The sequence below is a fragment of the Haplochromis burtoni genome, unplaced genomic scaffold (genome assembly GCF_018398535.1).
Source record: "Haplochromis burtoni strain Fernald_Lab_line unplaced genomic scaffold, NCSU_Asbu1 Contig_101, whole genome shotgun sequence".
NCBI classification, from domain to species: Eukaryota; Metazoa; Chordata; class Actinopteri; order Cichliformes; family Cichlidae; genus Haplochromis; species Haplochromis burtoni.
This window is the reverse complement of record NW_024582462.1, coordinates 607,558-625,866: the sequence shown is the minus strand read 5'-3', so window position 1 is coordinate 625,866 and position 18,309 is coordinate 607,558.

Below are 18,309 nucleotides of genomic sequence, written 5' to 3'. Positions count from 1 at the left end.
AACCAATGAGAAATTTGTCACAACAGTTGGAAACAATGGCACTTAGACAGTCCTAAATCCAGACTAAAATCGTGGTATAAATGCTACTATTACTACTACTACTCCAAACCCATCCATATCACAGATTTAAATAGTTGCTGGGGTTGTGCCCATTTATAGTGGCTCTCTTAATCTGACATTAGTAAGGAGTTTAAGTGAGTTGAATTGCAGTGTCGTCCTTTTATTAAATAATTGGAACTTACCGGTGCACTGTGCTTACTAAAAATAAGGACAGTGGGATAGATACAGTAATTACTATTGACTGGTTAGAGTAAAATCAGACAAATCTAACAAGATATTGACTAACATAAACATTACTGTGGTTGAAAGAACTGTATAAAAGTTGTGGTTGTCTTGAGTAAGAAGCTGTCTTTGAAATTATCCATGGGCACATACTTTATATGATAGCATTAACTGTTGTGGAAATGTTCTGTAAGAAATAGGTTTTAACAAACATCACACAAACTGCTTATTTTTTTTAATTGTAGAAATGTAATTTATCTGCTACTGTATTCACTGCCAGCCTTTGACAAGACTTTTTTCTACCAAGGCTATTTCATGCAAGAAATGATTAATGGCAGTCTTAATTCATTGGTACATCAAACTGGGGTACAGAAAGATACTCATATCTCTCTATAAATGATTCTTATCTCAGCTGTAACACCACTTTTTTTTTCTTTTCAAAGCTGGACACAAGCACAATTGTACCATACAACACTGATCAAAACAAGAACAAGCCGACAAAGCTGGTTCAGATGGGATGAGATTGTGTTCAACAGAATTACGTTTTTTTTTTTTGAGAACTAGTTAAAAATGAAAAAAGCCAAGCTCAAAACTGGACTGAAGTGTCCGTGTGGCAAAAACAAATCGATAGACGGAGCAGATGAATCCAATACTGGCTCATCAGATGAATCCTCTGGGATAGCTGAGCGCTCCCCAACACTGCCCACCCATTACAACTCAATCCCTACAAAATCCCAACACCCAACACAAAGCTGCACATCTTAAAGGGAACCAAGTCACACACAAAGGTTCACCACTGAAACACATCCTGCAATACAAATAACGAAAACTAAATATTGAGGTTGTGTGTCATGTTGTGCTTAATGACAATAGAAGGAATTTTGGATTCAGGGATTTAGTTTATTTGTTAAGCACTTATTAAGCTTTAAACCCAGAGTAAATGTTAAAATAGCAAAAATATAAGGGAATGACAATAAACAGTACTCCTGTCTGACACTTTTCTTTGAAAAGTCTTTGAACTCTGTTTACAACCTAACTAAAAGCTTATTTATACAAGTCTACCTCCAGCATTTTGCATCACATTTACTCGACTTTCTGTACTGAAAAAATACGAAATGAGATGTGATGAGAAAAGTTTGGGGAACAGGCTCATAAAATTAACGTATTACCAAGCGCACAAAGAGATGATCTCTTTGTGCACCTTTGGGATGCTTTCAACTTCTGTGCTATTCATCTTGTTCTGTCCTGTTTCTTTCTAGCCTCTGCGATGTGTACTGGAGTTCCTCCGGTGTGTCAGGATAGTGGTTTTTCACCTTTTGCTTTTTATTTTGGGAAAGTACATGAAGTTGTAGACAGATGAATGTGATGAGTATGGCAACTGCTGAGTGAAGATTGTTTTTGCGTGATCAAAAGAAGAAGAAAAAGTCTGCATTTAAAAAATATGCTGTTGGCTAGCATGCAACACAGTTTGCGTCGTTTCCACAGGCTGTTCTGCCTCTGACATCTTAGAACATTACAACAGAATGACACACTCTGCCTGGAGGAGTACAGGCAGAAGTACAAGCTTGCAATAGTTAAAAAAAATAAAACAGAATGAATGCTGGTGATTCTACTCTCAATTGACGTGGTATCATTGGTTTTGAAGTCTGTGGACTAATAAATAAAAAACTTAATGGGTCTTAGTCAGCCATCCAACGCTCATCACCAGCAGTGATCCTACATAGCAGATGTGAGTCAGTTGTTCATCTTTGTTCACATGGTGATCCCAGAGAGTGCATAGCACAAGTGGTTAGAATAAAGCTTTAAGGAAGTAATCTAAAAAAATCCAGCCACAATACAAGAGTTACAGAGGTGTATGAGAAGATCAAAGTACTTTGAAGATAATAATTGGCCAAATTTAAACTAGTAAGGTTTTTGATTTTCACGGGCCCATTAATAGAACCCTCTATCTCCTACCTAGATAGCCACCAATCAATCATCCAGATGCTGTCACGCCCACTTTGAAGCTGTAAGCTTAGCTTTTTGGTTGTCGCCATCATTGTTTTCTGAAACTGGGCTGAATGAGCTAAGGTAGAAGCTGAGGACTCTTCAAGCTTAAATGACAGACAATGGCCCATTCTATTATCTATTATACTGACTGATTTAAAACTGGCATTCATACTGTGTGAAATACAACTTCAAATTGGCAGCTGAGACTAGGCTTAAGCAACCTGTGCTGTCCAAATGTAGTCCAATCGTCCTATTGTCTCTGTGAAGGCTTCTAGAGGAAATGTTACACATTTATATACAACAATTAATGATTTAGCTAGTAATCTAGTAAATAGTTAACATGAGTAAATAAGTACCTTAGACTTATAGTTCTATTAACTTATTCAGTTTGTTTTCATCGGTGTTAAAACGTCTCACCCAGAGTTTTACACTCACAAAAATGTGGGAAAAATAAAACTAATAACAAGAGATTATAATGACGGAAATTTAATTATTATGAATCTCATAATAATGATAAATTCAATGCATCAGTATAAAAATCAGTAAAAGGCTGCCTTGATTGGTGAGCTATCACCAAGCCATCACATCACAACAGTTGCAACTATAAACCAGGAAAGTGTTTGGTCATTTTCCGACAGATTCCTATACAGTACTTGTTTTGGCATCTCGAGGAGTCCCATCCTGTTGGCCATTAGAAAAGATTAAGTTTAAGGTGCACCCGCATTGGCTGTAATTTTTAAAGCCTGGGGATATGTTCGTGTTTCCATGGTCATACCCACACTGAATAAATAAATAAAAGCAACTTAATCTTGTGTTTGCATGTGTGGGAAAATAAATTGCACCATTCACTGATACTGAGCATGTTTATAATTTATTTGTTATGTTTTTTTAGTTCACTATGAGTGAACAGGGATGGAATAGCATGACAAAATGCATTAGCTGTTTGTATTATTAGTACAGAAGGCTGTTCTGCTTCAGCAAAGCTTGTTTGCTTGGTCATTTTTGATTTGCTTTCTTGGCTATGCTAAATGAATTACAGAGGATGTTTGTGGGCACATCTTTCATTGTAACATGCAGTTATAGACCAGCGCACACAGGAAATCTAATTTTTACATGATTTTCCTGTATTTAAATGACCATGATTATTTTCAGTTTTCTGGGTATTGACTCTTTAGGAATGTAGAGAGTAGAGAACTACAAACAGTAACATTGCAGCAAGCAGATTAAAGGTAAATGTTAAACTATCCAGGGTACCAGAATGTAGCTGCATATTTTTATGCCCTTGGCATCATACAGTTTTGCTTATGAAAATGTTAAAATTGATTTAGTGCTTTTAGACCTAGAGTGACAAACTTTATGACTTAATATCAACATTTCCACATTCATGTTTCATTTACTTGCAATTATATGATAAATGCATTTAATTAAACACTGCTGTAGCATTTAAGCTGTAAAATACAGCTAGAAAGCAGACAGACACTGACACGGGGGCATTCTCATAACAGAATAATCAAGGGAATAACTTTTAGCTGCCATGGCACTAAAAGCCATTATGTAGTTCTATGAGAAGCAGGGGCATTGATTCAAATTGTTTTGCTTGGTGCTAATAAATGGGCTGTCATATGTAATGATGCAGAATAAAACATGGTCTCATTCACACCATAGCCAGGGACATAGACGGTCCCACGGAGTGGATGTTGCTCAGCTCAAACCAAGGCCAAGCCCTCCATCCAACCTTGTACTTCCCACTGTATTGTTAAACTAACACCTCCTACTTTCATCTGACACTCTTACCCAGATCAACTTACACAGTAGTGCAGGTAGGGAATGGTTATTTCCTAAAGGACGCCATGACATTGCAAGTTGGCTGTTTCAAAGATTGAACCTGTGACCATCTGGTTACAGGACGATCTCAGGAAACACAAGGCCAACACGCCTGCTGTTAGTTAATGAAGGATTAGACAGATTCAGCCGTGAACATGACCAATAGTTCAGTTGTGCAGAGTGGCTCTCTGTCATAGGGGGGTGGGGTGTGGGGTGGTGGTGGGGGGGGCACCCTTATCTAGAAGAACTGTACAAAATAGTGCAAAGACATTAACTGCATTGCAAATAATACTAGTATATGACATGTAGTGCAGTCTCAAATGTCACCTAAAAGCAGATTCACTTCTGTAATAAAAATTAAAGAAACAAAAAAAACCAAAACCAAAACAAAAAAACATGAGCTTCACATATGAATCAATGTAGAAATACAGACCCAGTTTTCTTCTATATATTTGTTTCCAAATCTTTGTCTAAATGTAAATAATTAAATAAAGTAAGATGTCTTATTTTACTGTGGCAGTTTATACAACCACTGTGGTTTAAGTCACTTTTACATTATTTTCCTTAGATTGTTTTGATGTTTAGTGGACATGATGCACAAAGCTCACTTGTTTGAACAGATATGTTCTTACGTTGCAACACAGTCATGTTGTGCATAGTTCAATTAAAATGTTGTTCATCGTAGACCTCGAAAAATCATTTGTTTTTTTCAATAATGTTGTGTCCACACATACCACATAAAAAACAAGTAATTGATTTCCAAAGAGTTATTAGTTGAAAACTTGTCATATCTCAGCATGGTATGCAGTGTTTCCTTTAAAAAAATTGAGGAAACTGAACAAGCAAAGGATGAAAGAAAATATAGATCTACAGACAATTGACAGTATCTAAATGTTAACTCTTCAAGAAATAAGAAATTTCGGCAAAGATCTTACAAAGGACCCAGGATAACATCAACCATCTACACCCTGGCAAGCCTCAATAGAAATGTTCTCAATGGAAGAGTGGCTGTCAAGGCACATGTCAAGGAAGGTAAGACTAAGGTATGCCAAATTAGACAAGAACCGGACTAAAAATCAATGGCAACAAATCAATTTCCCAATTTAAAAATTTTGGTTCAAATTGTCATCAGACAAGGTCAGCAGAGAGGAACAACAGTGAGTTTCTATAGTCATCTGTAAAAACAAGTTGGCAGCTTTGTCTTGTGTTTTTGTGGCTGCAATTCAGCAGTTCAGCAATTATGAACACATGGGCTGAGAAACTGTGATCTATCATGCAATTCTATCTAGAAAGTGTCTCTTTTGCAAAACCTGCATGTTTCAGTGTGGAAGTGATCCCAAACATGGTACCTATAGAATAAAAGTACACCTGGACACATATTAGCGTTGGATTGACCTCCCCACAGCTCAGAGCAAAAAAGGTGTCCTTCAAGAAGCTTGGAAAACTATTCCTAAAGACTACTTAAAAACATTACAAGAAGGCCTGGACAAGAGAGTTCAAACAGTGTTGAAGAATACAGGTGGTCATACCACATAGTGCCTTTCAAGCTTGTTAAAATTTTATGAGATCTGCATTTCTGCCTCTACTGTATTTCAGTGTTTGCATATTTTAGTAAATCTCTGCATCCATACCCCATGTTCCTAGCAAAATATAAAGAAATGAGGGGCAGCTTGAGACTTTTGGATAGTGCTGTTTCTCTTCAAACAAACAGCAGAAATTACAGGCGTGTATAAACAGCTTTTTTTTGGATTGTTTTCATCTGTAATGATTTCATTTGTAGGAAGCTAATGAAAGTATGAAGTTAAAAAGCATTTTCGCTCACATTAAAGGTTTTTTCAGACCCTGTAAGAAATTACATTGCATGAGTTGACTTTGAAAGCCCTGTGGACAAAACAGAAAAACCCAAAGAGCCCTTATAGCAATTTATGTCCACCTGTTTCAGTATTAGTGCTTATTAAACAATACTCCTTAAATTTTCTGAACAATTTCCAGTTTTCCTTGTGTTTTCTGGTTAGTGCTTAGTAGCAGTACACTCCACATTTGTCATATAAGCAGCAACAGGGCCAATGCAGGATGAGCCTTTGGGTGATAACAATGACGAATGCAGTGACTGAGCAAGAAAATCCACACAACACGGTTTAATGTATGGCTTTCTCACAAAGCTCTGCTTACCTGCACACATTTTTGGATAAGATCAGCACTCCTTCTCTGCACAAGTCCCCAGACCTAAATTGTCGGAGGTTATGTGAGAAACTGCCACGTTTGTTTGTTGCCATGAGAATGGCATTCGTGGTTATTTCCCGTGCAGCATCAGTTTATAAATCGCACACCTTCGGACACAGATTAAGTGCCTTGTTATTGCAATCATGCTTTATTATTTTGGTTTTGTTAGTCTAATTTATTGATTGGACGAAAGTGTGCGTATTGAGGTGGGAAAGATGATCATTTCCTTTTAGGCTGGAAGAGGGGTGATTTTTCTGTTAGATGTATGTCATGTTGATAAGAGGGTGGCAGGTGTGGAGTGCATGAATAATCCATGAAGCAAAGATGTATATTCTGCTGCTTGAAGTTGAGATGCCATTATTCAACTTCAGTTATTTTGTCACAGAGTTGCAGATTTTTTTTTTAAAGGAATACAGTAGATGTTGTCTAGAAATGCATTTTTCTTTGAGTCATAATTCAGTATGCATCATACTTATCTAGATGCCATCGAGTAGCTATAAATCAAACAAGTTGCTTTTTGGCTTCGGTTTATATACAAAACAAGCATTACAATGATGTGGATCTCGTAATGAAGGGCTGCACCGAGATTAATCCTAAATCCAGCCCAGTTAGAACATCACATCTGTCGTTCTGAATGATGGACCCCTTTTTTAACTTTCGCTCCCACCTATAAATTCTAGTTTATATTTATTGTTTTATTCATTCTGTGCACTATCAGGCCATTAAAATTTTACCATGATGCTGACCTTTTTTATGTTGCCTTGTAAGTTTATCATTAGTATTTGTACTGTGGACTACAGTTAGATAAACTCAAGATTTATGAGTGGAGTACATGCTGCTATACCCCCTTTGCCAGAGAAAAATGTGCGAGGCTGAAAACAGCAGAGAGCTAGTGGGACTGGGATACGTTAAATGCTCCTCTCCCCGATTTAATTGAAGCCAAGCGAATTCACTGGGGACACAGACAGTGTGGTTGTTTTTCTGACAAAGCTCTGCCCACAAATGATGACTCTATATTTGGCTCACTGCTATAAAGGATACAGGCCTCTGTCCTGCTCCGCATCACTATGGTTAAAAAGCATGTAAACATAAATGCGTGTGATCTAATGCAGCAATAAAAGAAGAGGCCTGGACTCGTGTGATTAGAGACCTGACAGTGATTTACCAGTTGCTGTTGTTGTTGTTGTGCACAGCTAGCTAATGAGTCGTATGTAGTGATAACAGACACCTCGTCAGTGGGTGAGAACAGTCCCATCTGATTTCAATGTTGTTATACCAAATGAATCACATGCCAGCTTATTATGTCTGACCTACACAATCATGGATGTGCTTTCTTCTGTTTTTCAAAACGCGTTTCATCCCAGCTCTCTTTAGGTTTGAAATCTACACAAATGAGCCTGGAAAACAAATAGCCAGATAATAGTAGTTAGCAGAACTTTTCATCACTGTATTGACTTTACAGCAGGTGGTCGAAACACTAAGCAGCAGGTTCTAAGATTTAGCGAGCACTAACAACGAGAATGGAATCAACAAATTAAGATGAAAAGACTGAAGCTGTGCGTCGTTACTAATAAATATGGAGAATAATTGGTTGTAACAGATTTGCAGAGGTATTGTTATTCCGCAAGCGTAAATCTGACATCTCCAGGCTGAGGCAACATATGTAGTGTAAGGTTTTCATGCATTCTTTGTATTATTTGTAATGTTTAGCATATCTCTTGACTTTTGTGTAAAATCTTCTTCCTTATCTCTTCATGCTGAGACATGAAGCACCTAGAAATCCACAAAGACTGTGGTTGATCTCTGTAGTCTTTAAGTGGGAAGTGGGATTTTCAGAATACTCGAATTTCAAACTTGATAACAATTCCCAGGAAATGACAAAAGAAAAAACAGAAATGACTAAAAATGGCTTTTTTTTTTGTTAGAAAAAAACAATACAATTCAAACATCAATAGCAACATTGTTTTTCAAATTTTAGTAACATAACTGTAAGTCTAATTTTTTTACACTAAAGTTTTTATTTTGTTTTTGGAAGTGCTGAGCTTCAGTGACTTGGTATCATATCTGGCTGCTGATCAAAGAGAGTTGGTTGTGAGGTAGGCTGTCACCGTTTCTGTTTAGTTGCTGGCAACCGTTTTTCTTTTTTCTTAAATCTTCAATTAAGGAAAAAACATAACACTTTCTGGATACAAATAGCTGTGTTATCCTGTTAAATTAACACTTCTGTTAAGGTTACAGAGGGCCAGGACTGATAATGTTTGCTGCCTAGGTTGAAAACTAACCTTACCTTTTTTTAATTATTAGCCATAGCTGCTTCCTTAATGACAACAGACGGTTTATGTGACTGTTGGGTGTCTGCTAATAGTTAAGCAGCTAACGTTAACGCACAATGTCATTGAAACATGAGCTTTATTGACCTCTCGAAATGCCTCATAAAATGTTATTCAGTGTTGTGAACGTCAGCTGCTTGAGCTGATAGTGAGGAACACTGTGTGAAGTTGTGAACTTTTTTTGTTGTCCTTTGATGATATTTCACAGAATAAAACCAGCAAACCTAGAGCCTACTGTAGCCTCACCAACAGCTTTGCTCGGCATGTCTTGCTAACACCAGGCTGGAACTCCTTTTACTTTCAGAACTGGCATAATTCTCCTTACCAAGATGCAAAAATCTAAAGGTGCGTCGCTGGATGGAGATCTTATGACTGTGGAGGCCAGTCATTGTCACGTTTAGGTAGCCTGTTTGAGATGATTTGAACTTTTCGATATGGAGTGTTATCCTGTTCGAAGCACCCAAGAGAAGATGGATACACTGGACATGGTCAGCAACAGTACTCAGGTAGCCTGTACTGACAATGTTCAGTCAGTACTAAGTAGGGATGGGTATCATTTAGGTTTTATCAGATACTGGTGCCAAACCGGTACTTTTGAAACGGTGCCGATGCTTAAACGGTGCTCGAACCGGTGCTTAAAGAATGGAGAACACAAACTTTGTCCAAAAACCTCTCATGTTTAGCTGTTTTTTTGTAAAAAGATAACAATGTTAGCCTTTGCTGCAGCTATAGGGCATATATGGTATCACTCTTGGCTGGAAGCAGCGCTTAAACAATGGAAAAAACACAAACTTTGTCCACAAACCTCTCATGTTTAGCTGTTTCCCACTTTTTCTTTGATCATTTTAGCCTTTTTGGTCAGGGTGAAGGGAGTATCTGCCATCAAACAAGAAGACAGCTGCATGTAACTACGATGGTGTTTGCTAGTTCACCTTACATGCATTAATGTAATAACGTGGTTAGAGTACTCAACGTAAATTACACACGAACAACATTAAGCTACTCACGCAGAGAAGAACGACTGTTGCTGCCATCATCATCCGTCATCATTTCTGCTACACTGGCAAGGCTAGGGGCCAGGACTCTCCTCTTCGGGTTCTTGGGGGATGTTGCAAACTTCGTGTCTGATAACAGGCACCACACCCGCAGTAGATGTGCTCTGTCTTGCAGCAAGCTATCAAATACGGTGCACTTCTCGGCTTTTAAAAAAACGCTATGTGTCGCCAGGTGTTTCATCAGATTCACAGTATCACCTTAGAGCACTTGTTGCAGGCTGCTGAGTTTGCATCTTTTGCTGTGAAGTACAGCCAGACTTTTGACCGCTTGCCTTGGGCATTTTTAATCTGTAGCTATGCTCTAAAAGAACGTATGTACCTGGGCCCACCTACTATCCTTGGAAAGGTAAAATGATTGGCTAGAATCCGAAGTGTATGACATCTCAGGGAAAAAAAAAGCACCGAAATAAAGCACCGAAATGTGCGCTGCTTTTTGGTCTGGTTACTACCTTTTATGTCAGAACCGGTGCCAGATACCGGTACCCATTCCTAGTAATAAAGGCTTAAAGTATGCCAAAATATATCTTTAACATCATTACACCATCATTACACCGCCTGAACCATTGATATAAGACATAATGAATCCAGGCATTCATGTTGTTCATTTTGACCATCTGATTTTTGCAGGAGAAATGTGGACTCATCAGATCAAGCTGTTCCTGTTTTCACCTGAGCAAAGTGGCATCTTGTGTGGTCCTTTGCTGCAATGCTACCACAGGTATGGCTGAAACAAGTGATTATTATGTAGTTTCTTTGTTGGTAAAGCCCAATACACATCTGGCACCAGCAACCAAGTGATGTTTAGAGTTGCTTAAATCACCTTTCTTTCAGTTTGAATTTTAGCAGGTTGTCTTATACATATCTACATAGATAAAAACAATGAGTTGCTGCCATGTGTATTGTCATTTGGATTAAAGAAGCTGAACATTTTAGCTGGTGGGTGTAAATTTATTCGCAAGTGCATTTCTTTATATTATAAATGCATGTAGGAGGTTGTAAGTGCATTAGTCGAAACATTATAACCATAATAATTTCTTTGATATTCTTTTACTTTAAGATGCCAATGCTTTTCCTATTATTCTAAGTCGTAGCACATCAGGTTTCTAAACCAAAATCTGGAGAACACTTCACACAATTAGTAGTTCTATTACTTTGGAGCATCTATTTAATTTTATATTGTGAAGAGTATGTTTACAGACACAGTTCTTCAGATTTTATACCCCTTGTATCTGACAGTTTTGCATTTTCTTCAGTCAAGTGATTTCCAGACCTTTGTTTTTATTTTCTGGTTAGGATTTTTCTCCTCTAAGCTATTTGTTTTCATTCCCTCTGTTTGTCACCAAAATCTGTCCTAGCATCACTGTGTAGGAATACAAAAAAAAACAAAAAAAGCCACAGTAATTTAACTGTAATTTCCATACAGGAAGCCTGGTAGAAAAGAGATGCAGTATAATGCGGCATGGTTGTCAGATGTATCTGTCACTGGCAAGACTATTAAAGGAAGAATATTTGTCAAACATAAACCAAAAATTCAGAGCTGAGCTTACTGATAAACAGTGCAGTGGATGGCGTTTTAGGGTTAGCGCCAGAGGATAATACTGTTAAACTATTAAACTGGGTTTTATCAATAGTTTTGCCCTTCTCTGACTGTGCTGATTTTAAGTGAGATCTTCAAAAAGATTTGCTGATAGCTGTAAACTGATAGCATATCAAATACTAAGGAAAAGAAAATTAAGGGAAAGAAAATGCTTTGATGATTTTATTAAACATTTGTTTGTCCTCATGGGACATACGCAAATGCAAATTAAAGACAGAGTATCAAATGTTCTACTCTGTGTAGATACATAAGATTAAAAATTCAATTTTATTCACAGGAAGATTTCTTTTTTCCTTTATGATCCTAACTATAATTCTGCTATTTCAGTGAGTGTAGGTTCTATTGGACATGAAGATCTCAAAGCACAGTTCTCTCTTGAGTGCAAATGTTTTTGATGTCTGACATCATAAAAAGAGTTACCATCATGCCATTTAACAGCGAGTCTGGATATGTATTGCTGAAAACAATAATTCAATGCTTTCTAGGGGAAAATAACGTTTCTGAACCACAATGGCATTATTTCTGTCCACAACTAGCATGTCAGATAGATAGATAGACTGACTGACTGATTGATTTTTTTCTGGGACATATGACATCAGATTTCTGCTGCTATCTGCAACTGAATTATGACTAATTCCAGGTCCAAATTGAGTTACTTAAAGTGTATTTCTAGTGTAGTTAAAATGTAGTTTGCACTTTTATAAAAAATGACATTGCAGATATCTGCAGTAATTTCAGAGGCTACTATAAGATTATGTCAGTTCCTTTTAACATTCTTACAGTTTTATTCTTTTAATGCAGAATGTTACACCATGTTTTATAAAACAAAACAAACTCAATGATGAGTTTTAGCCCCTTTGGAGCCCAGTAAGATTATTTCAGAACTAGAGGTGTTGTAACATCATCCAGACTGACTTTTTCATAAGTCCTCGAGTGGATCTAGGGCCAAACCAAACTTACAATAGACAGTCAATTTCTGCAATTATATATATATTAGGTCTTTCTCAATGTCCTTGATCATAAACTTTCTACTTTCTGGGATTTTATGACTGTCTGTTCCACAACTGCAATGAAATCACCAATTTGACTTAATAGGTATGGGTATTATTAGGATTTTTCTATTAGGAATACTGCTGGTATAGCATAGATACTATACTAATACCCTTGGTAATACAAAATACAAGATGCACCATGACCACATGAACCATGAACACAGAAGCAAACACAAAACAACTTCAAGATTCATTATTAGGAGAATCTAAAAATGTCAGCTATGTTAGAATAAATGTTTTGCATTGTTTTGGTACTGCCTAATATCCATCTTTAGCTATGATTGTTCAAATATTTTCCTGAGCCCATATTCACTGGGACTTATTGAAACATCATAATTTGGGCTAATCAAAGTGTCTCAACATAACATATGTATAACCTGTGAGTGTGGGTTATCAGAACATCTACATTAACAAATATATTTCATTTCACTGAACTGACCTACATCCACAAAATGCAGCTAAACAGAGGGCCACTGATGCTGGACTGCAGTATGCCAACATGGGGGTGTTAATTTAATTCAAGCATTCAACTGTAATCTCCCATGACTCTGATATAACCATACCATATGTGCTGCACCAGAGAGTCTATTATTTCCTTGTCTTCTATTGTAAATACTATGAGGCGTGCAATTTTGTAGTGTTGCAGCTCAATCATCATCACAGAGGAATACATAGTTAAGTTGTTGTCCTTTCGTTTCTTTATGGCTCCCATTTGAATGTATTATGCTTTTCAATCTAAAAATGGGAACTATGTTGCGAGTGTATTTTGCTCTTTTTACCACTTCTCTCTGGACATTGTCCATTATTCAACATTGTAATGCACAGCTTTACAACAAGCTATATCCCCAGTGACCTTCAGCATTGGAGTCCAGAGCATCTCATTCCCTTTGACCCTGTTTGCCATTCAGGCTGTAATTGTCACTTGCTCAAGGCTTTTAAAACCATCAAAAGCTTCTCAGTGCTGGGTGCATGACAGTATATCTCAGCTCTCATCAGAACACAGGGCTGCCAGAGAAACTGCCCTCCAAGAGCTAATCCAGCCCCTGAGGTGCTGTTCCAACCAAACTAATTATTCTGTGTAACCAACCAGCTGGAATGCAGCCACTACAGCTGGAAAATAAAGGTTTGGAGTGAGACATTACAGTGTGATCCCCATCTCTGACCTTCTTCCTCCTATTACAAGTGATGTAGATGACGTCCAATATTTTTCTCTCTTTTTTTGTCATCATAACCTTTCTCTGGAGCTTCAGCCATCATTTATATATCAGATTGAGTTTTCTGTTTGTGAACTTGGGTGGGTTATAATTGTAATGGAGACCTACCAGCAGCAGGGTGATGTCACGGAGCATCGTTCAGCCCTGAAGTCTTGACCATCCCTGGGCCAGCAAATATATCAAGAAGCTTTCCAGTCTCTGTTCTGCTCTCAGAGGAAATAGGCTCCCTGGGGCTTGGAGGCCTTTTCTTGATCCTGTGGTGATACTAAGGATTTACTGGGACTCTAGTGATTAGCCAGAGGGGAAATGGGAAAACAGGGCAATCGCTGCCAGCAGTCTCACATCAGAAAAATATGGACAAACACACATACTCGCAAAGTGCATGTGTGCTTTCATGCACACATGCACAAGCAAGTGCATATGCATGCAGACAAAATGCAATAACAATTGTATTGCAAAATATTCCACTTTTGATGAGGAATTCTAAAGGTTATATAAACTGCTGTTTTGCCACTTTGTTTTTGTGAACTCAGCATATGAATATGCATCCATTCTTCAACCTTGGAAATCAGCATATCCTCACAAATCATACCTCCTTGATACTGAATATGGCTGTAGCAATCCCATAAGTCCCATCTAGCCTTGAAGATGAAACACTTAAGATACATGAATCCAAAACACAAGCTCGCCTTACTTCTTACTTTTCACAATGTAAGTATGTTCTGTATTTGGAGCTTTTAACTGTTGTACTGTAGCAAACTGGCATTTGCTTGATCTTATCCCCTCAGCAAAAGCGATAGGATAAGGCCAGGATCAGATTGCTTTTTCCCCTCAAAGCAAAGTGCAACTGTTAGCTCCAGCAGAATCAGAGAGACCACAACCTGAAAAGGGGGTAAGCGTGTTGCATCATTTTCAACAGAAAGTTTGACATTGACTTGAAAGCAATAAACGTTACCTAACTAGCTAACTGAGCTAACAAACGTAACACGAGGGATTACACTGATAAGAACAAAGGGATAGGAGATATTCAGCATCCTACTATCCTCTCTATAGTTTCATCACTTCCTACAATGTCTCTGAGAAATGGATGAAAGCCATGGGAAAAGGAATTTTACCTTTTAAAATGTATGACAGTAGTCATTTCCCCAAGTTATACTTGAGTGAGGTAACAGCTGATTCTAAAGATGCAGAATTATTAATATATTAATAATTAATTTTAAAAATCCCACTTAAATCAGGTCTGCATTGATGTAAGTTATTACTATGACAATGAAACAAAAATGATACAGAGGTTTAGGTAGGTTGTAAGTGTAAATTCCATCATAACTGTATTGATTAGCCAGATTTAAACTGACCTCGGAAGCAAGCTAGTACCTATTTCTTTCTTATTTAGAAAGAACTACTTTATACATGTGTATACAAACTCTTTTACTAATTCTTCACTTTACTATTACATTTTACTAAAACCAATTACAAAGACTTTGGTGAATGTTTCATCCCCCAGAGGGCCACCCACAGCTCTGCTCCCTCTCACGTTATGCTTCTGGGGTTGCAAAAAGCAATTAAAGGCGCCACCTGTTTCTCCATTCCTTCTGCCTTCTCTGTTGGGTAATTGGAAACCTCTGTCTATTGGTGCCGGTGCCCGACCTCATCTGCAGCTGATATTTCACACAGCTGCCTTAAAATTGTAAAATAAGACAGAATGGTGAACTTCGAAACTGCACTTAAACTTCTAATGTTATTTTGTTAGTTTGCCTAAGTGGAGGGGTTTGGTTTACCCAGAGAGTTTTACTTGCAGAACTGTAACATCTGCATGCAACAAATGTTTCTGAAGTGTGTGTGTTGACAAAAACAATACCAAAAATTACAACCACATTTCTAAAAAACAAAAAAACAAAACCCAAAACTGTTAAAATTGAAATGAAAAAAGAAAAACAAATGCCACTATTTAAAGATTGATGCACCATCAGTGTGAACCACTGATATAAGGCAGGATCCATGCTTTGATATTTATGACATGTTCTACCCCTGCCATCCAAAAATCACAGCCACAATAGAGACTCATCAGATGAGGCAACATTTTTCAAGTCTTCAGTTCTCCAGGTTTTCATGTTCTTTTTACACCAAATTCTGACCCTACTATCCACTATTGCAGCAGAAACCAAGAGTTATCAGATTAGGCAACATTTTTACAATCTTTCATTGCCCACTTTTGGTGAGCCCATTTAAACAGTGGACTCTGTATTCTTTTGTTATCAGACAGGAGTGGTAACTGGTGTGGTCCTTACTGCTGCTAGGCTTCCACATGTATGCTGTTCTCCATAGCTTGGTTGTAATGAGTAGTTGAGTAACTGTTGCCTTCTTATCAGCTCAAATACATCTGGCTATTCTCCTAAGACCTCTGGCATCAGCAAGGCATTTTTCGCCCCAGAGAACTACCAAACTAACAAGCAGTTGAGCGCATCTAATGTTGTGGCTGGTTAATTATTAGTTACATCTTCTTTTTATTTGATGCATTTAATGTTTTCTATATTATTTAAATTTACACAAGATTTTTAGTTATATTTCCCACAGTGTCACAACTTTTTTTGTAATTGTACCTTTAAGTTCACCTCATGCACAATTAAACGTAATTTTAGATTTTCTGCTGATAAGTCTGGCATTCAGTTATTTTTTATTTTTTGTCTTGAAAACAAAAACCAAAAAAACCCCAAAACATTCTTCATCTATCTAAACATGCAGCACATTACAAGCTCAAGTGACATCTTCTAATATGCCTGAATGAATAATCCACAGGATCCTCCTTTAGATACCATACACACAGCATCAAGAGGCAGCTTTTCTAGTATCACTTGTCCTGTAAATACAATTATCTGCATCCCCGGAAGCAGCTACACAGCGGTGCCCTACCAATGATTTAGCACAAAGGATATTGCTCGAATAATACATGCCTCAGAAATTGTCTGCCTTTTGTATTTCAGTAATCATGCTGCATTATGTGCGTTATAGCGAGACTTAAAATCTAACTTCTGAGACGTAAAGAAATAGTAAGTGGCAAAAAATGGTTGATTAATCTATTAATACATTTGATTTAAACAACTTTAGTAAGTGTTTAAGTAACATTTTAGATCATTTTAAAGCGTACTAATCTAAATTTGAGCTTCACAGCCAATAATGATGATATTGACTGTTACTTCTAATTGTCTGAGTTAAGCTGTCTGGAGTCACAGCACATTCTGAAGTTTTACTCTCTCTTGATTAATTGGACACATGCAAAAGTTAAACAACCTAACAATCTGCTGAACACTGCAGTCGTGTCTTAGATGTTAATGATGTACAGGTCAGCATTTTTTTTAATAGTGAGTCAGGCGCCCATATTACCAAAATGTCACCCCTGAAGAGTTCACATTGCCATTAACCTTTTCAATGGACACACTTTAGGCCTCATTAACATTTCCAGCCTCCTCCTCCTTCTCCTCCTCAAAAAAAAAAGAAGCTAAATCTTCTTCTTTCACACTCACCAGCATCAGGTTTAAACAAGTGCAATACCCTATCAACCATGAAATTGAGCACTTAGTAGTTTTCACTGGTGACAGAGCAAAATCAAGTTAGAATGTATGCAGCTGTTGCATCCAGAGAGCTGTATTGTCTGGACTTCAGATTGAAATAAAATATTCATTGCTCAAACGGACTGGCTGCTTTAAGAGAAACTGTCCAAGTAAGGTTTTTTGTGTTTCCACCGTAGTTATCTATCACTCAAAACATAATCAGTTGCATACCCTTACCACAGAGGACTTTCCAGTTGGCGAATGGAAAGCAGCAGTCAACCATGATGCTGGTTTGTCCAGAGAGAAGTGGTATGCTGATATATAATAAATATATTTGAGGATTTTTCTTGTGTATTTTTTCTTTTGGTTACACCAGAATAGATAGAATGACCCTGCAGAGGAACAGCAACACTGTCTGTGGTTCCTTCTTCCTATTCTAATCGGGTTTGACCGATAGACTCTTACACTTTTGACTGAAAATTACGATCTCAGTGGGGAGCTAACTCAAACTTTGGCACCATTTCATTTTTTCCTTCAAACAATCCTCAGCAGGCCTCCAATATAAATATAATAAAGGCCTTTAACTGTAGGCTTGTAAGAGTGTCTCCATTTGGTGGTTCCACTTTATAATATGCAATACTGCTTGTTGGCCAATAACCCTTTGGAATACTGCTATCTACTCTCCAGGCTGATGAATTCCCTTAGTTTGGTAAACCACAGAAAAATCAGACTAAACTACCTGGTCCCTTAGCACCCACCTCATAAATGCTTACAGTGTCTCTGTGCAGGATAGCCTGAAGTGGAACCAGGCAATGGGATGACAAGAACAAAAGACTATTCATGTCCTGGCTATAATGCTATTTGCTCCAGCTACTACCACAGATGTCCAAATGTGTCGTAATGATTACCAAAATGTTTGCAGTAAGCATCTGAGATGAACATGTGACAACACAGCTTGGGATTGTGCCGTGTATATTTCCAGTAATTATACTTCATAGTTTTGGAAATCTTCCTAGTTTCCCTGGGATTCCACCATTGGGTGAATTTGTGGTGATATGTATGTATATATATATATATATATATATTAGGGGTGCAACGATACACAAAATTCACGGTTCGGTTCGGTTCGATACTTTGGTGTCACGGTTCGATATTTTTTCGATACAAAAAAAATGTTCATGCCTTTTTAATTTGT